Here is a 25,179-nt window from a genome sequence, read left to right as displayed (position 1 = left end):
TAATTCTGCTCCCTTATGCAAATGTGTTGTGATACAGTCTTTAATTACAAGATTACATACCAGTTTTTTCCACAGGACCCCTGCCTCATTCAGTACATAGAGTGAACCGTGCTCAGGGAATGAGGTAGCTATTCAGTATTTTTATCCTCATCATTCAATTGGCGATCCTTTCTTATTTACTGCTTGCCATCCAGTGCCTGCAATGAATACATAATTATTCATTTTGTCATGGTCTTGGGTAATACAATATCTGAATGCCTCACAAACATTAGTATCAACAGTATGAGTTAAGAGTATTATCCCCAATTTTCTGATGGGGAAACTGAGACCGAGATTGTCTGAGGCCACTTAGTGACTCAGTAGCAGGGCCAGGATTAGCATTTAGGAACCCATGACTCCTATCCCTGTGCCGGTTCCACCAGACCACGCTACCTTACTCCCCGAGGTGCTGTGCCTCACAGCTCCCATTGACTTCAGTTGCAGTTGTCTGAGCTCTGCTCTTTTGCATATCAGGCCCCAGGTGTCTCAAGTGAGGTAAAGGAAAAAAGTAAAAACAAATGTTATGTGCAACTGTGAAAACCGTCATCCCCCCGATCATACGTCTTCAGTAGGGTTTGAACACCAAACCTTCTGCCATGCAGAACAAACTAGCTGACAGCGGAAGACGGTTGTTATCTGGTGTATATAATGATCCGTATGTAGGAGGTGGGGGGGCACAGTCTCTTTCTCTTCTCCCCTGCCCCCTCCAACGAGTAGGTGCAGGGAACTCCTTCCCCATGTCATGTTTTCTGGGGGCAGGAGGGAGAAATGGACCGGGGGGAGAGGAGCAGATGGGAACACGGCTGCTCCCTTTCTCTACTCCCTTCACACTCAGGAGAAGCTTTCTGCTTACCTGGTTCCCAGTGCAGAGTTTGTTTGCTGCTGCTGCCCCTGCTTTGGTGGCCATGTGGGCCCAGTCTTAGATTAGGATGTTGAAATTCAGTTATTTTGGCATTCTGCCAAATTTGTTTTTCCTGTCATCTCAAGCAACAAAAAGGAAATGGTGACGTTCAGAAGTTTATTTCTTGACTAAACCTGAATGGAATAGCATGGGATAAAGAAAACACTCTGCTTTGGTGCTAGGGCTTTTACTCTACCAAATGTTCTATGCCTCTGCTGCAAACAATGAAGGTGTTAAACCAGAGGTGGGCAAACTACTGCCGGTGGGATCCTCCTTCCCAGCTCCTGGTCTGGGAGGCTAGCCCCCGGCCCCTCCCCCGCTGTTCTTCCTCTCCCGCAGCCTCAGCGCACTGCTGGCGCAATGCTCTGGGTGGCCGGGCAGTGCAGCTGCAGAGCCCGGCCTGACCGGTGCTCTGTGCTGTGCGGTGGCGGCGGCATGGCTGGCTCCAGCTGGGTGGCGTGGCTGTAGCACCGCCAGCCACTGGTGCTCCAGGCAGCACGGTAAGGGAGCAGGGGAGGTTGGATAGAGGGCAGGGGAGTTTAGGGTGTGGAGAGGGGTCAGAGGGCAGGGAACAGGGCTGTTGAATGGGTACAGGGGTCCCAGGGGGCAGTCAGGAAGGAGGGGGGGTTGGATGGGGCGGTGGGGGGCAGTCAGGGGTGGGTGTTCTGGGGGTGGACAGGGAGCAGGGGGGGATGGGGCAGGGATCCCAGGGGGGCCATCAGGGAACAGGGGAGGTTGGATGGGGCAGGAGTCCCATGGGGGGAGGGAGGAAGGGGGGGCCAAGCCTGGCTGTTTGGGGAGGCACAGCCTCCCCTACCTGGCCCTCCATACAATTTCTGAAACCCAATCCGGCCCTCAGGCCAAAAAGTTTGCCGGCCCCTGTGTTAAACCATCCCCCACATACATACATCCTCCCCAAAGGCTCTGGAATTTTTCTCTAATGGAGAGTGTTAGACAACCTGAATATAGGCCTTGGTACCTGCTTCCCCTGGATAATAAAGAAACTACAATCCTAGAGGATGTAAAAAATGAAGGATAATCATGAAAACTGTCTGGTTTATGGATTGACTTAGAACTGGACTGTTAATTTGGAAATTTGGGTTCTCTTGCTGGCCTTGCCACTGACTTGCTGTATAACCTTAGACAAGCCGCTTAAACCTCTCCATGCCTTGGTTAACTTGTCTGTAAAATGGGGATGATGGTACCTGCTTATTTCTGTAAAATACTTCGGGTGTTACAGATGACAGTATAGAAGTGCAAAGTACTGTTTGGAACAAGAATTCCATGTAGTACTACCTTTTTTTTTTTCTTTTTTTTAAATAATTGATTTTATAAAAGTGTGGGTAGCTAATCTTTGTTATGCCAGCATGCATACACTTCCTGTGATCCACTAGATCATTATTTTTCTAGAAATCATTACTAATATAGTTTGTTTCCTGTTTACAGATTTTAATGAATTTACCTCATAAGCTGACAAGTTCATTTATAGTTTTAGGAAATGCAAATTCTTTGAGGGCCTAGAGGAGAAAGGCATAACAAAAAACAATGACTGGAAGTTAAAGCCTGACAAACTCAAATTAGAAATAAGGTGCACATTTTTAGCAGTGAGGGTGATTAACAATTGGAACAGACTACCAAAGAAAGTGGTCCATATGCCATATCTTGTATCCAGTCTTGATTTGAATATCTCTTTCTAGAATATATGCTTTAATCATACATAAGTTTTGGTACTCAGTGCTGGGGTAACTGAAATTCTGTGGCCTGTGTAGGTCAGACTAGATAATTTAATGGTTTCTTTTGGCCCCAAAATCTATGAATGTGTGTGGTGTGGTGGTTTATTTTTTTTTTTCCCCTTGTTGCTATTACTACAAGAGAAGTAATCTATCCGGAAATCTGTTTCATTATTTAATAAGTCTTGCTGATTGGTTAGACAGTCTTTGCTGTTCCCTTATTTAAAGAGAACAGAATTAACATTTTGCATCACTGCAGGTCTACAGGCTTAAAGTAGTGTGTGTTCAGTCATAATTGTCTAGAAACGTGTAGAAGGACAGAAAAGATAAACAACTAGTCTGGTTTTGAACAAGAATTCCAGATACAGATGTGCTAGTTGTGTGTGTGTCTCTCTCTCTTCTCCCCCCCCAACCACTTGCAACTTTTCCTTGCACAGGCCCAAGTGAGACTTTGTCACTTTTTCTGGGTAGTGTTCAGAGGAGTTTTCTTCACCGCATTATCCTTTGAGGTTTTTTTCTTTTGGGGGGAGTGTATGTATCCTTCCAGCTGATGTGGGGCTTTAGCTTCAGTTCAATATGAAAAGCTTTGCTTTTTCTATACTTGGAAGAGGATGATTTTATAGTAATTGTTAAATGGAGTTGGAGGCAACTAATGGATTACACATTGTTGATCTGGAAATGATCTACTGAGGGATCCGTTATTCCTTCCAGAATGAAAAAACAGCAGTCTATAGACACCTGGGGTCTGGTGTCCTCAGAGCATCAACAAGGCTTATCCCCTGACTTAGGGCTTGTCTACATGGAAACGTGAACCAAACTAACTAATTCATTTTAAATTCATACCTAATTTTAGTTCTACTTAGTCCTTGTAGACAAGCTCTTGGAGATACTGCCTCATCATACAATTCTTGTGGCTGAGAGAGACACTGAAGCCCACCAGTTAACCAGAGGCATCCGTGAAGGGAGTGCTCGGTTTGTGTCACTCCATCTCTAACAGCTCAGATATGGGGTTGGAGTTGAGAATTAAATGAGGGCCTTACAAACGGCACTTTGTTTTTCTTCATGATTGGATTGAGCCCTATCACTACATGGACTTTTACCATGCAGATTATTTTTGTCTTAATTTTAGCCAGGAACACTGGAAATTAACTCTTTTAAGAGGACCACCTTATTGAGTTTAAATACCTGTTAACGAGTAAGGCTGTACAGTACCGTTTCCCTCTCTTCCCCCCCCCCCTTTTCTTTCACCAGAGTGAAAAGTGTCTAGCACCAATTAACTACAGAAATAAATCGAGAGAATGCTGGAGGGAAGTCTAGAAACTAATTTTCCCAAGAAGAAAATCGATTGATCTTATTTTTTTCATTCCTTAATAGAGCTAACTGTTGAGTAACTTTTGCAGAACTACTTGCCTCAGAAATTTGTGCGACCAGAGTATTTCAGAACGTGTGTGTGTGTGGCACACGTCAAGATTAAAATGACAGCTATGATCACTGTTCTTATAGCCCTTCTAAATAAGGATATTTTAAATATGAGGGAATGTATTTGTGCACACAAATATCGTCTTTGATTAGAGATCAGGTATAGTGAGTTCAGAATAACTTTTCCTTCCCTCCCTGCTTCCAGTGAACCATCTATTTAGTTTCAGAGTAGCAGCCGTGTTAGTCTGTATCCACAAAAAGAACAGGAGTACGTGTGTCACCTTGGAGACTGACAAATTTATTTGAGCATAAGCTTTCGTGGGCTACAGCCCACTTCATCAGATGCATGTAGTGGAAAATACAGTAGGAAGATTGTATATACACAGAGAACATGAAACAATGGGTGTTACCATACACGCTATAAGGAGGGTGAGCTTTTATCAGCAGGAGAGAAAAAGAACTGTTTGTAGTGGTAATGAAAAAAACAATTGGAGAACACTTCAATCTCCCTGCCCACTCGATTACAGACCTAAAAGTCGCAATATTACCAAAAAAAAAAAACACTCAGAGACTGCTGAACTGAAATTAATTTGCAAATTGGACACCACTAAATTAGGTTTGAATAAAGACTGGGAGTGGATGGGCCATTACACAAAGTAAAACTATTTCCCCATGCTTATTCCCCTTCTCCCTCCCCCTCAACCCCCCAAGTTCCTCATATCTCCTTGTCAATTGCTGGAAATGGGCCATTTTCATTACCACTACAAACAGTTCTTTTTCTCTCCTGCTGATTAAAAGCTCACCTTAACTGATCACTCTCCTTATAGTGTGTATGGTAACACCCATTGTGTCATGTTCTCTGTGTGTGTATAGATATATGTTCCACTACATGCATCCGATGAAGTGGGCTGTAGCCCACAAAAGCTTATGCTCAAATAAATTTGTCTCCTCTATTTAGTGTGGATAATTGAGAGGAGGAGTGAATTGTTGTATTTGGCTACATTGTAGCTTACCTGTGGAGGGAGGGGGGGACTGCTTATGATGTCACCAGCAGTGGTGAAATTGCCTCTCAGACCTGACTTGGAGAAGGAGCCAAAAGACCGGGACAAATATTAATTCCTCAGTACTCACAATGCCTATAGGCGTTTGCTTTCAGTAATAAATCTGGGGAGGGCTTCAAGAAAGAAACTTAATTGGGTGATGTCTGGTTATTTTAATTTACTCTTTTCGCTGACTTCAGTCTCAATATGATGTGAGCCGCCAATATTTTCATGATCACCATAGTTACGTGTGCATCAGAAAATGGAACAGATTTGTTACTGACAATGGTCATCAGCATCCACTTTCCCTCAACCAGTATTGAAAATGGGTTACCCATTAATGTAGCTGGGACTAAACCACATCAGCACCATCACAGAATGCTGTTGAAAATGTTGCTGTCCCATCTGCACTAGCAGTTAAGTCACTTTCTGTGCTGCTTCATCATCAGAAGGTCAATTTCCTTGTCTGGTATATGTTGTCAATACTGAGGACTTCCAAAGTCTTTCTGGGGACTAGAATATGATCTGCATCATTTGGTCTCTTGTCAATGATTCTTCACACAGCCTCAATATAAAAATGAGTAATTTCATCACTATACAGTCATGTTGCAAATTAACATGGATAAATCTATAGGTCATTGCAGAAAGTCACATGACTGACTGGTTTTAAGACACTTCCAAGAATTAGAGGAGGAAGTAAACCAAAAGCTTTCATGTTTTAATAGGTTCACAGCAAATCATGTCTTGGACTGAACTGTGAACCACATAAAATGTGTATGTACATACACATGAGAACCACCTATTACATTAGTATAAAATATAATCCTGCAATTCTTATCTTTCATTTTAATCAGATAGTGAGTAAAAGATGATATATCTGGCTAAGGTGGGTACAGTATTAGGTTGGCACTCTGTGTAGAATTATATTTGACATGGAATTTCCATGTCAAATTTGTTTTTTTTGTTTTGTTTTTTTAATAGCTGACTAATGTCCACTGAGACGAATATGCTGTACCAACAGAAGGTCTTTGGTGACTTAGGCACATTTTATTTATGCATTAGGTTTCAAACAAGATCACGTTAGCAAACATCTAAAATATTAATTATTGCATTATTCTATTTCTTCTTAGGACTCTGGCCTTAGATTTGATTGTGTGAGTGGATGGGAAGGAAGTCTTCCCTTCACCTGTCTTCCAAAAATTGTGATGAAAGCTCTACTTACCTGATAATCAGATTTAACTTCTTTATGTATGCTTTCTCTTTAAATGCATATATTTGAAAGTAGTTTATATTGGTAAATTGGTTTCAAATTATCTTGCTCTTCTGCTGTTGATTAGAAACCTGACTAGTGCTGGTAGATGAGTGGCACAGCCTCCTCTCAGGCCTCCCGTGTATATTCTTCACTAGACACCAGCTAGAAGGTGGCGTGGAAGATGTTCTGTGAGTGGCACTCTTTCCTCTTGGGCCACATCTGTTCTAGGAGAAAAGTGTAATTTTTAACACATTAGCTGCACAAATGTAACCTGAGGTAAACCCCAGGGGGAGCTTAAGAGTTTACATCAGCCAACTAATGTGTTAAAGCTATGGCTTTCCTTATTACCCGAGGATTTTAACACGTTCATGTGCATGGCTCCTTTTTTTCCTAATGAAGACAAGTCCTTGAAGACAAACAGTACCACAACTGGACTTCAGTGGCTCAAGAAGGTGGAGTTCCTGAGGTTGCTTCCTTAACAAACACTTCTGGAAACGAAGGGCGTCAACAAGTGGATGACTTGTTTTTTCAGTATTTGAAAAACACAATTTGAGTAATTAATGGTTCCAAAGCTGAGCAACTGCTAATCATCCATGTCAACATCAGCTGGAAACTGCTGTTCTCATTAAAACTTTAGTATCTGTAACTATGCATGAGACAAATAAAAATTCTGTTCTCATTTACAGGGGAGGATGACCCTCAGTCCAAATACTTTTACTTGCGAGACAGATACAGTGGTCTATGTATCCTTGCATATCTATTTGCTACAGTGAGCTGTGCACTATAAACCTTTTACTTATTTCCTTTAGTGGAATAGGTAATAAGCAAGAAGTATATCTCTCTTCCTCCTCTCCCGCCCCCCATTTGATTCTCCATAATATTCCAAAGATCTCCTTACAGAACAATATACTGTACCTTGCAAATGGTTTGTATGATTTTTGGAAGGCTTTTAGTTCTCTCTCTCAAAACTTCACAAGTCAGATATTTGGGATGGGAGAGAAAGTATGTGGTGTACTCTGGAATGGTCTGGTCTATACATGCATTTTATAACCTTCTTAACGCAACTTGCAGGTAGAAAAGCTTCTGCAGGACTTTGTCAGAGTCTGAAAGAGGTAAAGGTTCTTGCATGTTACATCTCTAAGTCAGCAAAGAGTACTACCCTGTTTCCCCGAAAATAAGACATCCTCCGAAAATAAGGCCTACTTACAGTTTTGCCTCTCGTTGTAATATAAGGCATCCCCCCGATAATAAGACCTCCCCGATAATAAGGCAAAAAAATGTGTACCGTATTCTTCTTCATTGAAAAATAAGACATCCCCTGAAAATAAGACCTAGCGCATCTTTGGGAGCAAAAATTAATATAAGACACTGTCTTATTTTCGGGGAAACAGGGTATCTTCTGACTCTGACTTTTGGGGCCATGTATTTCACTGTAGTATAGGGAAGCTGGGGTTAGAGAAAAGAGGCACAGTGGGTGATTCATTTTTTCTTTACATATACTTTCAAAATAGTTTCTTTTTCAGTAGTATATGGATAAGGCATTTGAAACTTCCCTCTGACTCTGCATTGTCTCATAATTAATAAAAATTCTCTATAGATGGTTGTATTACAATTTTGGTCAACAAAAAATGTATTCTCATTAATCGGAGATGATGGCTTAGTAAGCAGGCCAAACATCAGCCACCTAGAAGCACATGTTTGAATCGTGGCAGTTGAAGTAGGTGTGCTAGTTGGTAAATGGATCACTGCTCAAGGAGTTCTGGAAAAGGCACCTCTGTTATTAGATGTTGAGATACTATGACAGTTCTGACCACATAATTAGAATCTTGTGGGGTTTTTTTGTTTTTGTTTTTTTTAAGAATCTTTAGTCTATCTGTCTTGTATGTACGTTAATGGTCTTCTAGGACTCTTCATCAGAGTATAGTTTTGCCCTAACCTCCTGATCAAAGTACCTCTTTCCAAGAACATTTGTGCTTTGTAATTATGTCCTATCTGGTTGCTGTCTTTCACCCCAGAAATGGTTGCTTTTTTGTTTTTGGGTAAACTGCTTACTGTAAAACCACATTTTGTGATGTGTTTGGGATCCTATGGAATTAAAGTGGGGGTTTACAGAAATAAGATGATGGAAAGTTGGAGTACAATCTGCATTGATCTTTAGCAACGAGAAAAGATGGCTTTGGTCTGATGGATGGGTATGTGTGTATTGCTATATCAAGTTCTATACAAGTGTCAAAATAACATTGCTGGCTTAAGGAACCAGTGACCATGTGAAAGCTTGAAATCCTGTACTTCAAATGGTATAAATATTATTTCTCTATTCCCTTGAAGGTAAAAGTGCATGCATCCCCTGACTGCACCACAGCCCCTACAACTGGTGGAGAATTCTAGATCCTAAACAGCCAGTATAGATGAAGCCTAGCAGCTAAAGAACTTTTTTCAGTAATGATTAGTTGTCCAGTGTAGATGGGGCTTCAGATTTCTTTCTGCAAGAGATGACTCTAATCAGTTGGTTAAACCTCAAATTCTGTTTCATGGTTGATATAGACTGCCACAAACTACTGATAAATGATCAGATGTGTTCAGTTCACTGGATTACTGTGGTGTTAGTTTATCCCTTTGTATTATCTATATTCATTTCCCATTAATGTATTTAGCAAACATCACCTCTAGGAAAAAAGTTACCTTAACCTGTAAGTTCTATTGTGTGTTGTGTGAATCTCTTTACCCTCTGTCTTCTGTGTCAAAAGATGCTCACAAATTTATCACCGTCATTTAGACTCCCTCAAAAGATAAAATTCCAAATTGTTGGCAACAAGATGTTGTTGTCTCCCTCCCCCCTCCAAGATAAATTGCAGTCCATGGGCCAGATGTGACCCACAGCCCTCATTATCTCTACAGAGATCTATTAATAGAATATAGAAGCCTGGCCTATGGAGACCACAAGCTCAATGTGTGGTGCTCCATCATGATTTTGGAAGGCAATCTGAATCAAGATGGGGCACCACATTCTGGAATTCTGTATTAATGATGGTGGCTACAGTCAACTTCATTTTGTACAAATAGGTGTGGCCCTCAGGCCCTTGTTTAGACTTCCTCCATTAAATCAGTCGTGACTGATTTCTTTTCCCTCTCCTCCCCTCCGTAATTTTAACACTAAGTTGTCTCAACTAGACTTGTTACTTCAGACTTAAGTGTAGGTGGTTAAAAGTATTGATATGCTAATGATAAATGTTCATCTCTCTCTGCTGTAAAGTGTTATGCTCAACTCCAGAAATCTTGTTTCCACATTTCAAGTAACCAGCAGTGGAGCTGGGGATGTGGAAACCCAATTTTCAGGAGGAATCAAGCAGTTGCTGACGCTAAATGGAGGAGGGTGGCAAGAAATGTGATTTATCTGGTATCTGGCTGCTAGTTAAAGGCTTTGGCATTCAATAAGCAATAAATGGCTATAGAGCAATGGCGGGCTGGGTTCAACTTTCTATCACAGCAGGAGACACCAGAGAGAATGATGGAATACGTTCCCTGAGGATTCTGTAGACACAAATGAAAGACCAAGATGTTTCACTTACTGATTAAAAAAGAGTTAGACAGCCATGTTGGAATGTCCTATCTACCACCTGTTTGTTTTCTTGTTTTGGATGTTGCCATTCTCTGTAGCCTGCACTACTAAGACTCTTTTAGTCTCTTTAATCGCCTTAAATCTGTGGATGTTCTACAAGTAGGTGATGTATTAAATATGAATGGAAAAAATTATTGCTGCAGACTTGTTTTTTGTAATGTCAAGTTAGCTATTTTGTGTGTATGAAAATGGTAGGTATCCCTCCTTCCAAAATAAAATGTATGTTCCTGAAAATAGTTATTCCAGTTCTTGAAAAATGTGTTTATGCAGCTATTGTAGATTACTTGCCTCACTAGGTTTATTAATTATGCCTTCACTAACACACTTTGTCAACACAACAACCCAGTGGAGAGAGTAGCTGACAGGGTCAGTTATATACAAGTAAAAATAAATCTGTCTGGTAGCATTGTTGAAGCATCTCCAGAATAGCGTCCTTGTAAGTATTTTAGTCACAAAGGTCCTGATCCTGCAAGGAGCTTCGCACAGGTAGGTATGCATGAGAGGCATTGATTTCAGTGGAGCTCAGTGTAGGATCAAAGTCAATATGATTGATTGTTCTGTACCCCTGGACAATCAGGTTGAGACTATACTATTTCCTGCAATGTAAATAAATAAGTATAATCTGGCTTTTAGTTCTGTCTGCTGTAGTTTTGAGTTTAACAAAATGCACTGCCGTTTCTTTTTAAATCAACTGCTTTTTTGTCTGCTTATTAGCTGAGTCTGTCTCTTGCTAAGACCTGTTGTGAGTTAATGATTCAGTCTTACCAGTGCATCCTCTATGAAGCTACATCTGAGTAGACAACGGTGAAACAGCTACACAGAATTTTTTGGACTTGGACCTGGCCTTTCTGAAGAGGCTGTGCATCTTCTTCCGTCTTGTTCAGTAGTTTATTCCCTTTTTTGACAGAGGGTGGGGGTTGTTTTGTTTTTGTTAGGCTTTTTATGCTAGATGACAAAGAATTGAGAAGATTACTTTGACTTTATCCTTGACTGTTAATTTTAAAATTGCAATTGTAAAACTAGCACTGAGGGTAAGATGTTATTGCAGTTACATTTATTTGTACACTACATAATGTTTTGGTGAAACACTTTATCAGACATCTGGGTACCCTCTGGGTGGAGAGAAGCCCCCACCCCCCAGTAAACTGTGCAGGATGAATATAGCTTTACAGTTAACTTGTTTCTGTTTTTGAGAACTGATTTTAAATTTAGTTCAAACAAAACTGATCTGTCCAAAGAAAGTGAGTCGTTATGAGACTCTCTCTGCCTAAAATGCCACCTTTGCTATCTTGACAAGGGGATGAATGACCTAATATGTCATGTTCTGAATTTTGTCACGTATCAGTGTCTGGGATGGCAATAGAAGCTTCTCATGGACTGCTTGGGTTTGGGGGGGACTAACTTGTTTTCAGGATTGCCTGGGAAGCTGCCCTCTTCTTCCCCCATTTCGTGGAACAACTTGCATCTGGAGTGAAAAGCAGACGGCATGCTTGTGTTTCTGTTGGAGGCCATAGAGACGCAACCCAAGACAATCAGGGGTGTTTCTATTCATGAGTAGTCAACCAAATCGTGATCTGGGTATTTTGAGCCTGCCTGATCTTCTGAATCAACCTGCAAAGAAATGCACTCCATTTTGTGCTGAGTTAGGTCTCTGTCTGGGGTTAGCCAGTGTTGCATTTTCCATGTAATATCTGTGACCTCTTTGTTGCATTTGCTCTGTACACTTTGGCTTTGTAAATTGCTGACTGGTGCAGCAAGCCTTGGGCATCCCTGGCTTTTTGTAACCAGAGCCAGACTTTTGAGTAATGAACTTTCTGAGAAATCTGAGTTAGTGTTAATTTTTTTCCCCTTCTTTTAAGCCCTATTTATTGACACTTTCTCTTTGCCTCTCCCATATCTTCATTTTTTGTTTTGTTTTTTGTTTGGCTTCTTGGCAATTTTAATAAAATCTGGTTACTGTGAGTAAAATAGTAATGTTTTGGGCAATGTATTTGGTATTAGAAGATACTCCAAAATCACGAAGTGCTAATGTGTCTTGATTTAGCAGTCAGGGTCTAGAAATCAAGTTTATACTAGTGATATGAGAAGGGTTCACCCTAGATCTTTGGGGGAGTCTAGAGCATCTGAGTTTTTCATTCTTCCTTCTTGCCATGCCCTGGAGCATGAGTACTAGGATTTTGGGGAAAGAAGGGCTGAACTTGATTCTTGGCACATCAGAGGGTGGATCATATGAAATGTGCTTTTTTTTTTTTTTTTTTTTTTTTTTTTTAAAGCATGTAACAAACAACAAAAACCCTATCTATGCCTCCGGTTCTCTGAAACAGATCATGAGCAATGTGCCTGTGGCCCCTGATGCAGGAACTCTTGCAACAGCTCAGTAAGCGGCTCCTGTAACAGGATTTGAGGACACAAAGCAAGAGAGATTCTCATGAGACACAGTACGCTGTAACTTGGGGGCAAAGTGCACTGGGCTGCAAGCCAGAAGACCGAGAGTTCTAATCCCCTGCCCTTGCATTGATTGTTAATATTTCTGTGCCAATCACAGCCTTTATCCAAAGCCTCACTGTTACGTTAGGGGAGGTAACTATCATTTGCTAATGTTGCAGATGTCATTGCTTGGCACTTGCACAAAGTTGCTTCCAGCAGAGCTGGGAATAGACCCTGGGTCTCTAATATAACAGCCCAAAATCTCCTCCTTTTTGCCATGCTCCCTTTCAGAAAGAATGTCAAATATTTGTGTAACCCACGCAGTGTGACTGTCACCTTTTTATTAGTCTGCAGAGAGGTTTCTGACTTTCTCCCTCCATGTTAATAAACTTTGATTCTTTGGCTCAAGTAGTAATCTCATACCTTTTTTACATCCAGGGTTCAGTCCACACAGAGGACCCAGATAGGGATGTTACTATATCCTTGTTCTATTATCTGTAACCACTAGACCCTTCTGTTCCTAAAACCAGGAATAAAAACCAGGACTCTTCTTTGAGGGCCTCTGTGGTCCCACTTTTGGGTTTGGCATCCTCTAGCATTGAACTTGTGCCAGTTCCAAAAGTGTAAATTTGCAGCGGTGGTACTCAAAGAACTGTTACTAATAGGTTACCTTTCTGCATCCAACATTCTGCCGCTGTCTCCTAAACAGTTGCATAACCCACTAGCAAAGTGTGTTGTGTTGTCCATGTATGTGCAGGTCTAGTCTACACACAAGATGACAGCATCTTTCTCATTTTCTCTCCTCTTCTCTTTCCCCCCCCCCCTCCCCCAAATCTAACTATATCTGTAGCTGAAGGGAAAGAAGTTTGTGATGTGGATCTGAAGGCTGAGAGTTCAAACTCTGCTGATACTCATGGGAGAGGGAGAAGTGTCATGTGTGGATTGTATATAATGTCACTAGTGTACGGACTCTGGAGTAATAGTTAGGAATGATTTTTTTTTTATATTGCAAAATATTTTAAAAGCAAATTTGAATGTTACTACACCTCTACCCCAATATAACACGACCCGTTATAATACGAATTCAGACATAACACAGTAAAGCAGTGCTCCGGGCGGGGGCTGCACAGTCCAGCTTATCAAAGCAAGTTCGATATAATGCAGTTTCACCTATAACAGGGTACAATTTTTTTGGCTCCCGAGGACAGTGTTCTATCGGGGTAGAGGTTAATTATTTCATTGTAGCTCTTTTAGTATACATGAAAGTGAACTGTGCCTGTAAGAAAAGGATGAGGCACTTTTCTAGTAGCGAATTTGAAACAGAGAGTAGCATGTAAGAGATTGTGTCCAGACCCGCAGGGTTTGTCTACACTACAAAGTTGACATCCAGCCGCCGCAGTAATTAAATTGGCCATGCGTGTCTACCTAACGCTCACTGCGTTGGTGGAGTGCTTGCATTGGTGCACAGAGCAGTGCACCGTGGGTAGTTGTCCCACAATGCAACTAGCCACAAGGTGTTTTGTAAAGGTCTTGCAACACCTCCTGGGACCACAACATTGTCACAGGGGAATGGGAACGTGGCTTTGGCCGCTCATGATGCAGTTTCCTCCTTTCCTATCCTCGGAGATGTGGGCTTTTTCCTACTGTGTGTTGTAAAGTAGCTAGGACAAAGGGGTCCCAGTTGGGCCCTTGAGCATGGTTGGGTGGTTGGTTCTTTTGTAAGATCCAAAAAAAAAATTTCTCTCCCTTTCATCTCCATCCCACCTCCTTTGTGTGTGCAACATCATACACAACTCTACCTACACAGACATCGATATTAACAACATAGTACAGTAAAAGGACTAGTGACACTGAAAATGAGTGACTGCTTAACTTCACCCTCTAGAGGATTTGCTCTTGTGCCATTGTTCACACCTGGCCTGTCACAATCACATTACCTCAGGACTATAAAGAGCATGTGAAACTGCATTGCAAGATGTGTTCTATAGGGGATGGAAACTCTTCATAGGAATTCGTGTAAATATCCCCCCTTTTTTCTGATCATTTTAATAGGAAATCAAAATCTGACTTAAAAACTGAATTAAAAATAGATTTTTGGGTGGAAAGGCAAAAAAGATACTTCACCTGCCCAAAATGAAACAAACTGGTTCAATTTACATAAACTACCATGGTGATCCTTTATATTACCCTAATGCAGGGGTCGGCAACGTTCGGCACGCAGCTCGCCAGGGTAAGCACCCTAGCGGGCCGGGCCAGTTTGTTTACCTGCGGAGTACCAGTTTATTTACCGTCCCGGGCCAATGGGGGCGGCGGGAAGCTGCGGCCAGCACACCCCTCTGAAGAAATTGATGATGTGGGAGCCAGTAACAGCATGTTATAGCATTTCACAGATTGGGCAGGCAAATTGTCCTTCTCACTTTTTGTTTTGTTTTTAAAAAATAAAAGGTGGTGTGCAATCAGTTTATAGCTTGATAAATGAACTTCCATGCTGCTTTAAAATGTTCCTTTGCTAGCTGAACTAGTACTAAAGTTTGCTAGTTTTCATTTAAACAGTAAAGTGGGCTTCTGGTTAACTACTTCTCTGCTGGCCTCCAAAGTAACATTGTTTGAATAATGCTACTTAAATACAATTTTACAACTTTAGAGTCCTTAACTAATATATTCCCCAAACCTCATTTGAGGCAGGTATTGTTCCCACTTCAGGGCTGAGAGGGTGAAGCCGTTTCATCCAAATACAGAAAGAGCCTGCGTGAGAGAGGATTAGATCTGACCACTAGAGTATGTTGCCTCCCTGAAACTTCAGTACCAACATACCCTCAACATTTCAATGGAAACACTGGCATACTGTGTATGGGTCAGCCCTAGAAGTGCACTATGTTCCATATGCTATGTACATCAGGCAGCAGCGAAGCACTTAAACCACTAGCTCAGCAAGAAACTGGTTGAGTCTCATGATGCTGCCAGTATGGGAGTCCAGTGCCAAAATTCATAAAGATGGAAGATGACTGCTAGAGGTTCAAAAACCTGATATGAATCAGAAATTTAGATTTCAAGTTCATTTTGTACAAGGGAAGAAGTGCTTCTACTTTTTTGCACTTGGGCCTTGTTGCACCCAGTGCAATTATCACTTCGAGCAACAATTTTAGGGCTATGAAGAATCCACAGCCCTGACCAGTGTAGTTAAACTGCATCTACAAAGGGGTTAGGTCAGTAATGTCGATGGAAGAATGTTCCCATCAGTCTAGCTGCTTCTGTTCAGGGAGTTGGTGGTCCTGTACCGATGGAATGAGTTTTTAGGGTCAGGGTTGATTTCCCTCCTCCCCACCCCCCATTTGGAGTAAACTACATCTGTGCTATGGGATTGTCCTGGCGTAGCTATTCCAGGATAGTCTCCACTGTGTAGACATACCCTCATGCTACGATCTCTGACAAATCTATTGCGGGGGGGGGGACAAGTTAATCATGCTTGTGCCTTTCAGTAAAGACTTTGTGAAGATGCATGACTTAATGTAGCTCTTTAATAGAGACATAGTGTTTTGTACTCTGATGAAAGCTGAATAGATTTAATACCAAAACTGAGGCAACATTGATCAATGTACTGTGGGTCTAGTTAAGGGATATATTATCCTCTGCAACCCGTCTGACTTCAGTGGCATTTCATAGGATATTTGTTGCTGAATTTGGTCCAGGAGATTTGATTGGGGGTAGAATAATGAATTTCTGTTGCACTGCTACAACTTGTGGTTACGTTTTTAGTAGTTAGAGTACTTCAAGGCTGTCCAGTAGCTCTTTCCATGTTTACATGGCTGTATTGTGTATTACTATTTTTGTAGTCTTTGATTGCAAAAGAAGTATTTATTACTTTCTAAGCCAGATGTTTGGGATGCAGCATTCAATACTTCAAAGGCAGCTGACTTCCCTTTAGTCTATACAGCATTACTGAAACCTTCTAAAAGCACTGAAGTAGCAATGGCAATGATTTTCAATTGACCACTAATTAGAAAAGCATTGGACTAATAGGATGAGCTATACTTAGTAAGGCCTGCCCTTTTTGTTTAATCAGGGCCCAGAGACTAATAAATATCTGTTCATATAGTCTTAGGCAGGGGACTTTGTCATGTAACGGTGCTTCCATAACTGTTTCTTTGAACTGTTAAAGCAGAGTCTAATGTAGGCTTCATCTTGAAGTTTAAAAAAAAAAATCCAGTTTTGTGGGTCTCTGAGCACACTGACCCTTGGTGATGTAGCTTGTTTGGTCACTAAACTAATAGAACCCAATTTAAGTGTGCAGGGGGATGTGCAGAAAAGGTGTGCTGCTTTCATACCATCTATTTTTCTTTCGTCCAAAGAGAAACACTGGCATCAATTGAGCAGTCAGCAGTTACCCTGCCTTCCTGGACAGAAGACAGTGGTTCTGGATCTTTTTTAAGAGGGAAATGACTCAGAATTCTTGGTGGCTTAGCAGAAATTCTAAGCCAAGCTTCCAAGGAGGAGTTTTGGTGCTCAATGTGCATTAGTTATGCTCCACCTACAGTCCAGTACTGATGTGCTTAACCTTTGGAACTGATACCAGTCTGACAACATGCATGCTACTCTCTCATACTCCCAGCTAAATCTGTAGTTACAGCTTTTTACCTTTTTAATTTTTCATGGTAAACATGGTAAAAATTTCACATGGTAAACTATAAGGTGGGAAGTATCAGAGGGGTAGCCGTGTTAGTCTGAATCTGTAAAAAGCAACAGAGGGTCCTGTGGCACCTTTGAGACTAACAGAAGTATTGGGAGCATAAGCTTTCGTGGGTAAGAACCTCACTTCTTCAGATGCAATAATTATCCAAAATAAAACAATAAGTTGGGTGAGACGCCTTGCATCTGAAGAAGTAAGGTTCTTACCCACGAAAGCTTATGCTCCCAATATTTCTGTTAGTCTTAAAGGTGCCACAGGACCCTCTGTTGCTTTTTATAAGGTGGGAGGGAAAGGTTTGAATAGATTATGCGACTTAAGTGGCTGCCACTCCAATAGTATGGCAAAGTTTGCTGTTTTTATTTTTTTTACCTGTTCGGTGGACTGTGTAAATAGGAATCAGCCTACTAAGTGCTTTAAACCTTCCTTTTCTCTTTAAAGCATTTTGTAATGCAGTGTGTGAAGGATGAGATATAACTTTTATTTTTAAAAAAGCTGTACTAACATAAACATCTGTGGACACACTTCTGAATCCATGTAGCCCTTAAGTTGCAAGACTTGCTCATTTCGGGTGAGGATATATTTCCGTATGTCAGCATTCTTTTTAACGTATTGGTGCAAAACATTTAATTAAAAACAAGTACTAAAAATAATTATCCAAAGTAAAACAATAAGTTGGGTGAGACGCCTTTCTAAGGAACGGTAAAATTAAAGGGTCTTCTCCCCATTTCTCCTCCTCCCCGCCCCAAGACTGTCTCCTCCATTTATGACTGACTGCGATTATCCTTAAATCCAATGCATTCTCTTCCATCTTGAGTAGAACCCTACTAATGTCAACCCTTGAACTGCTCTGGAAACATGAGCCAGTCTAAAGAGCATGAGCTAGCATTTCTATCTTCTCCTCCTATATGAGGAAGCTTCTATAAGCAGTTACCCCTCGCTCCCCCTCCCCCCTTTGCTCAGTATGTGACACTACGGAAACTCCCACTGTACACTGTGGTTATGCTCTCAGATGTGACCAGTCACGTAGATAACCTGTTTCATCTGCACTGTGGGGCGGTGGTCTGCATCTACCATTTTGTAGCTGTTCTTTCCAAGTCACTTTAAATCTTTGCATTTCACTTTTTTGTTTTAAGTGTTAGCCTGGGAAGTTGCCACCAAATAGATGACTATATAGCCTCTCAAGTACTTTACTGTTTTGTCAGTTCAAAAGTTAATTACATTCTGAGATAGAGATTGTTAATGCTTGGATAAATGTTAAGATCCTGGCTGCAATAGTATAGAAACTTCTGGATGTGAAGTCAGGTGAGCTATTCAATATTACATTACCAAATTTTGCTCCTACTCTTTGAATTGGGTAAAAAGAGAGGGAGAGATTAGAGAAATCCTGTTCTCTAGGCTGCTTTTTTTGTGTTACACAGCTCAAGGTTTTGTTCATCTGGCTAAGCACAAAGGCTCTTATGTTTTTGTTTGTCCTTGAGAAATCCTTTAAATCTAGTGGCTCTTCTGCCATTAGCAGCCATGTTCATGTCACAGGCCCAACTAAACGATACTGCACTGGACAAGTGTTGCCTTGTTACATGTATCTGGCTAAGTTGTCTCTGCTACTAAAATGAGTCCACTGGCTCATTGAGTACAATAAGTGAAAGCAGTTTGAAACCTTCCTGAAATAAAGCTGTTTTCCCCTGTTTGTCAGCGTTGTCCCTGTCCTAAATCAAGCATTCTGGTGTAGGACAGCGTGTCATAGGCACTGTCTTAAGGACGGGGACTTAATTTTTTACAAAATGACCTGTCTTCTAATTCCCATCCCCCACATGGTCTTTCACTTTCTTTGGCCAAGGCAGGGTGGGGGGAGTGAAGGTGGGTAGTGACAAAGTCTCAGGACTTCTTCATAGTGAGCTCCTACTGTGCTAGTCATTGTTGGTGTGACTCGATGTGCTGGCATAGTCTCCTCCACCTCAAGGGAAGCTGTTGATCAGAAACTGGCACATTGTTTCCAACTCAACAGGTGTTTGGATCAAATCATTTATTGTTAAGAGCATTGGGCTACACCAGGGGTCGGCAACCTTTCAGAAATGGTGTGCCGAGTCTTCATTTATGCACTCTAAGGTTTCACGTGCCAGTAATATATTTTAACGTTTTTAGAAGGTCTCTTTCTATAAGTCTGGTTTCAGAGTAGCAGCTGTGTTAGTCTGTATCCGCAAAAAGAACAGGAGTACTTGTGGCACCTTAGAGACTAACACATTTATTTGAGCATAAGCTTTTGTGGATGTTATGCATCCAAAGAAGTGGGCTGTAGCCCACGAAAGCTTATGCTCAAATAAATGTGTTAGTCTCTAAGGTGCCACAAGTACTCCTGTTCTTTTTTCTATAAGTCTATACATATAACTAAACTATTGTTGTATGTAAAGTAAATAAGGTTTTTAAAATGTTTAAGAAGCTTAATTTAAAATTAAATTAAAATGCAGAGAGCCTCCCAGACCGGTGGCCAGGACCCGGGCAGTGTGAGTGCCACTGAAAATCAGCACGTGTGCCATAGGTAGCCCCTGGGCTACACCCTGGAATATTAACCTAATGTGGTGCTGGGATTTTTGTGATGCAGGGTGAGAAACACAGTAGCTTCTAAATACTTCTAAGAATTATATTATTTTAATCTGAGCATAATATAAAGACTGTGGCTACACTGACAAAAATTGGACCTGTAATTCTCGACTTGTGGAAGTGTAGTGTAGAAAAGTCTAGGGTATTTTTACTACCCTCTTGTTTAATCCTTGGATTCAAGTAACTGAGTTTAAAAAGCTCTGTCTCCTTCATCAATGACTTTCACTGCCTGCTGTTAGTTGTAAGAGGGGAACTCAAGACTTCCCAATCAGAGCAGTTAGAATTCTAAGTTTAGAAAACGCATGTTTATTGCATTTTATCTTTTCTTTTCTCTCTACTCAGATGTATCCTTTTGTTTACAAGTTGGTAGTGGTTGATGCTACCAGGTTACAGAAATAAAATAAATTATGGCTTGAAAACAATTCTTTCGTTGGGAGGATGGGAACAAACTGTGCAATTAAGTTAATTTTCTATTGCCAGTGAGGTTTCATCAAATGCCTCTTTAGTCTAGCTCAGAGTGTACTAAAATATCCCTTCTTCCTCCCCAGGACCTTCGTTGCAGGCATATTGCCCAGCAGGAGAAGTGGACAAGATTCTCTTTGGAACCCATGAACTTCTCTGACAGGTAGGAGTTGCTCCGTAGTGCTATGTTCTATTATGCTAGGTAGCATTTTGCAAACTCTAACATGCATGGGAGGTTGGGGAAAAAGTCAATTTTCCCTATTTTTTAAAAAGGGAACTGAAGCATAGAGAAGTTAAATGACTTGCCCATTGTGACACAGGAAGTCTGTGCATCCAACTCTCTTGAATTCCCACTCCAGTGCTGTAACAATAAGAACATCTTTCTTCTCTAGTTAATCAAAACACAAGCGAAATAGATGAATATCCCTAATTCACAAATGGGCAAACTGAGGCCAAAAGACATTTCAGTGAGTTGTCCTTATTACTTCTTCCCAGTTGGGCAAAACATAGCAACTGCACTATATTTTCAGTCCCGGAGAGCATGAGAAGCAGGGAAGTAAGCACAATTTCCACGTCCCCCTGAACCTTGATCTGAGTAATCTGTGTGGTTTAAAGGAAAGTGTGTATGAATGGTAATAAACTCCTGAGTTCTTATCTCAGCTCTGCCAGTGCAGTCTGGGCACCAGAACTGGACACACATTCATCCTGCCTGGGAGATGGACTAGATGACCTCTTGAGGTCCCTTCCAGCCTGACCTTGCTATGATTCTCTCACTGTCATCTTAATAAAACAAATTGCAGTGTGTTGTACCATAAACCTGACTGCAGGTGGATTATGAATGGTTCTGTTCCCAGTTAACAAAACAAATCCCAGATGCTGGCATCTATTACATAAAGGTAATCCTCACTTTTTCCAAGCATTTTAAAAATTAACTTTGCACCAAATTTTAAAAGCAACATGTTACAAACAAGCTGACAAACGTGAGGCACTACTAATCTTATGGTATGACTCCCATTCTCTTTCTCATATGTTCCCAAATCTGGACAGTGTGGCACTATGAAAAGAATCTTGAGAAGCAGAAATGAATTGGTGTGGGTTTTTTGTGTGTGGTGTTTTTTTTATTATTATTATTATTATTTATTATTTGGGGGGGCAGTGGAGACTTTTTTTGCGCGGGGGGGGGGGGGGGGGGGAGGAAGTAATCTCTTCACCTCCTTTCATGAGACCAAAAAGTTAAATGCAATAGTGAAAAATCTCCCCAATATGTAACATTTAAGCTACTAAGAAACTGGAATCTTGGTGGAAAAACTGCATGTGAAATAGGCCACAGTTAACTGTTTCTGCTGGCACACCTCGGTATTCTTTACCAGAAGGTCACGTGAATGTTTCAGTCCTAGAGTTTTCATATGGTGATGTAGCACCCTACATAATATCTGAGAAGCATGTTTCTGCAAAATGTAAAGGGAGACTAACAGCTTGTAAGGCCAGAAGGGACCATTGTGACTGTCTAGTTTGACTTCCTGCATAATACAGGCTATAGGACTTCTCTGTATTTAATTCCTGCTTCAGGTTCACTAGCTGTGCTTGAACTAGAGCATCTCTTTTTAGAAAAAGTCCAATCTTTCTTTAAAAATTAAGAAGCGAGGGAGTAACAAAAAAAACTTGGTAAGATATTCCAATGATTTATTATCCTCCGTGTTAAAAAATGTACACGTTCTTTCTAGTGTGAATTTGTCTAGTTTCAACTTCCAGCTATTGATTCTCCTGACACCTGTGTCTGCTAGCCTGAAGAGTCCTCTTGTCAAATTTCAGTTCCCCAGGTACTTGTAGACTATGATCCAGTAACAACTTGGGCTGTGCTTCATAACTGCCCTTCTGTGTTTGAAATCTCTTATAATGCAGCAATCCAGACTTCTGAGGTTTCAGCAGATTTCACACCCACCAGTCTTTTAGCCTGATCCCTAGATTATTTTGGGGAAAAGGAGTCAAATTGATCCCAGGATAAGTAGTGCTACTACATGCCTTCTAGAAATACATATACACCTCTACCCCGATATAATATGAATTCGGATATAACGTGGTAAAGCGGTGCTCCGGAGTGGTGCGGGGCTGCGCACTCCGGCGGATCAAAGCAAGTTCGCTAAAACGCGGTTTCACCTATAACACGGTAAGATTTTTGGCTCCTGAGGACAGCGTTATATCTGGGTAGAGATGTAATTATTTTACACAAAGCAATGGGTCTCAGGACAAAAATATGGAGGCAACACTTTAATTTTATTAATAATAAAATAAAAGGGAGGGTGGAGGAAGTCGAGAATCCCTTCTAGGGTCAGCACCTTTCTCTGTGTCCTGCCTTTCTATCTTTTTGCATTTTATGTCCTGGACAGTGTTGAACACACTAGGTAGATAAATGATGGCTTAATTATGAATCCTAAAAAATGGTACCTCCAGCCCAGGTCCTTCTGCGATAATACTCTGCTCAAATTCAGGCAGCTTGTGTGCATTAAAAAAATGGGACTGTCTCCCCTGTATTCTTCATTTCAGTGTGCATTGCAGAGACAGCTAGATAAGCTGTTTTCATGTTCGTATTTATTTGTTGCTGTGACTCTAACTTTACTCATAACATTTTAAATGATTTTCATGTGCAATGAACCCAAATCTCCAAAGCAGTGAGGGTCTCTGTTGGGATGCTGAGCATATTAATCTCTCGCTAAAGAAAATGAAGGTCCTAATGCTCCTCTGTTCATTGATCAGTGTCTCTAATAAGGAAGTGTGAACTTAACACATTTGGATGTTTTCCTAAAAGTTTGTCATGATCTTATCTAATACTGCAGTTTTTCTTTAATTCATTTTTTATAGACAAGTTTAAACAGATTTTAATTTACATGTGAGCGAAAGACTTTTTATTATTTTTTTTATTTTTTAAAGTCAAGATCCCACTATTCAGAGAATTCTCACCAGCTAGGTAAAGACAGTGCCTCTAAATTGTCCTTTAATGACCAAGGAGATGGGGATAATTAAAGAATTCTTCCTGGTCATTCATAAACTAAGGATGAGGTTTTCTGTTGCTTAGAAATTGTCAGGCCACATATTAAATAGTAGCTGAGTAAAGTTTATTTTTAGCTTTATTACGGAGAATGCTAACTTATTATGAACAAATTTCCTAGGTAGTTGGAGAATGTCTGATAGTTTTTCTCTATACTCCATCTGTTTCAGGTATCCTGAGCTATATTCTTTTGTCTTTATGTGAAGAATTCAAGTATAATATTTTAATGTTGTTTTGCTACATTTTATGTAAGGTGGTCATCTCTGAGTTTGTCCAATCAGTTTCTGTGACACTCTCAAGTCTCCATCCCCGAGGTGAAAACCTATGGGTACAAATCTTTGCTTCAGAACATAAGAAAAACTCTTTTCCAGTACAAACTAGGAAATCTTCGTCAGGATGACACAATCATAGCTGAGTGTTTTTAAAATTTCAGGTTTTATCCTCTGGCTGAGTGTTGAACACCCCCATGTTATCAAAACATCTGGGGGTAATATGTGTCTGTGATGTATTTCCATTATGTGATTTGAAAAATACTTAATGGCTTTTATGTAGTTCACAGTTGAAGTAAATATACAATATCAACAGCATCCTGAAGTTGGGATATTTAGCAATTTTTCAGATGGGTTTTGCAATTAATGATAGTAAAAACGAGAAAAAATGCATTAAATGTTTACTACAGATACTAACATTACATGAGAATATCTAATTTTCTGTTAATTGAAGTTCCACGCCTAAACACGGTGTACATTGAGTCGATTGGATTATAGGCTTCTTAAAACTTGGTGCTAAATTCTGCTTTCAATGTACTGGTGCAGCTCCACTGGCTTAAATGGGGTCATGCCAGTATAATAGTAACAATTTGCACCACAGGAAGTGGTATTGCCACTCCATGGGCTTTCAGCTACAGAAGTCCCTTTACCATTCATGTACAGAAGTTTGAAGCTCTGAGCTGGATTTGAGAAGAAATACATAAAGTATCTTAATAAAAATGTTCTAGAGTAATTTTTTTGTCAAGTTTAAATTTGACAACTCCATTACTTCATAACCAATTTTTTTTAAAGAATTGTGAGCTGTTGCATTGTGAACACAATGTTTGTATTAAGTCCACATCATGTTGCTTAGTCATTACAACGGAAATAAAGCTAACTTTGACAATATAGAAAAACAAGGTCTAGAATGAATGGATTACCATAGATGTGTGCTCCAAAAAACACATGAAGATTAGTAGTGAGTTTACTGTAGCAAAGCCTAAGAAGCTGAATTCTTCCCTAAAAAAACATTAAACCAGAGCAGTGTATCTTAGTTTAGCTAATTTGTTGGACTGGTGTCACCATAACGTTATCTGCGATGGTTGGAATCTAATGGCAGATCATAAATGCTCTGCTTCCACATTTATTTTTTCTTTGCTACCAAAGTGGTGGTGACTTAAAACTTTTTTTTTTCTTGCGGTGTCTTGGCATTTTTTGTATAAAGTGTGCTTGGCAACTTCCTAAGCAAGTTTTCTGTTGCTTTTAATCATAGGTCTTTAATGAGCCTAAACAAGCTCACTTATTTCCCCTGAAACCTATAAAAAATCATAATCCAAAAGGTGTTGATTCCCTGAACAGACTGGTGTGTTCATTTCTGACTCAGGCATGGTGAAAGTATGGGACACAAAGGGTTAAGGTCTGCCATTTTGTTATGTAACACCCTTAATGGACATATCAGTGAATGGCACCAAAATGGCAGGGCTTAACCCTTTGTGAGCTGTAGTGCCTCACAGTCAGAAACCTGCATCTCAGAAGCTAGGCTTGTTCTTTTTAAAACCAAAAAAAAAAAAACCTCCAAGTCTCAGTTTTAAAGACTTGTTTTAACTAGCATGTGGCCTGCTGATTAGTTCTTTTGCTTCAGTAACAATACCAGAAAACTTAACACATTTTTAAATTTTTGTTGATAGTCACTTTCATGCCACAGGATCAG

At 40.5% G+C, this 25,179-nt stretch overlaps 1 protein-coding gene across 21 annotated transcripts in view; it reads left to right on the top strand.

The window, feature by feature from the left end:
• Positions 1–25,179, top strand: part of GATAD2A (GATA zinc finger domain containing 2A) — a 113,585-nt gene that overhangs the window by 30,875 nt on the left and 57,531 nt on the right. For all 21 annotated transcript variants that reach the window (XM_065578580.1, XM_065578581.1, XM_065578579.1 and 18 more), the window contains exon 2: positions 20,261–20,337. The gene's annotated coding sequence lies outside the window, so the exon portion shown is untranslated. The remainder of the gene's footprint in view (positions 1–20,260; positions 20,338–25,179) is intronic.

Source organism: Chrysemys picta, chromosome 25 (genome assembly GCF_011386835.1).
Source record: "Chrysemys picta bellii isolate R12L10 chromosome 25, ASM1138683v2, whole genome shotgun sequence".
In the NCBI taxonomy this organism is placed as follows: domain Eukaryota; kingdom Metazoa; phylum Chordata; order Testudines; family Emydidae; genus Chrysemys; species Chrysemys picta.
Note: the sequence above shows the minus strand (reverse complement) of the source record. Positions and strands in the feature narration are given on the sequence as shown.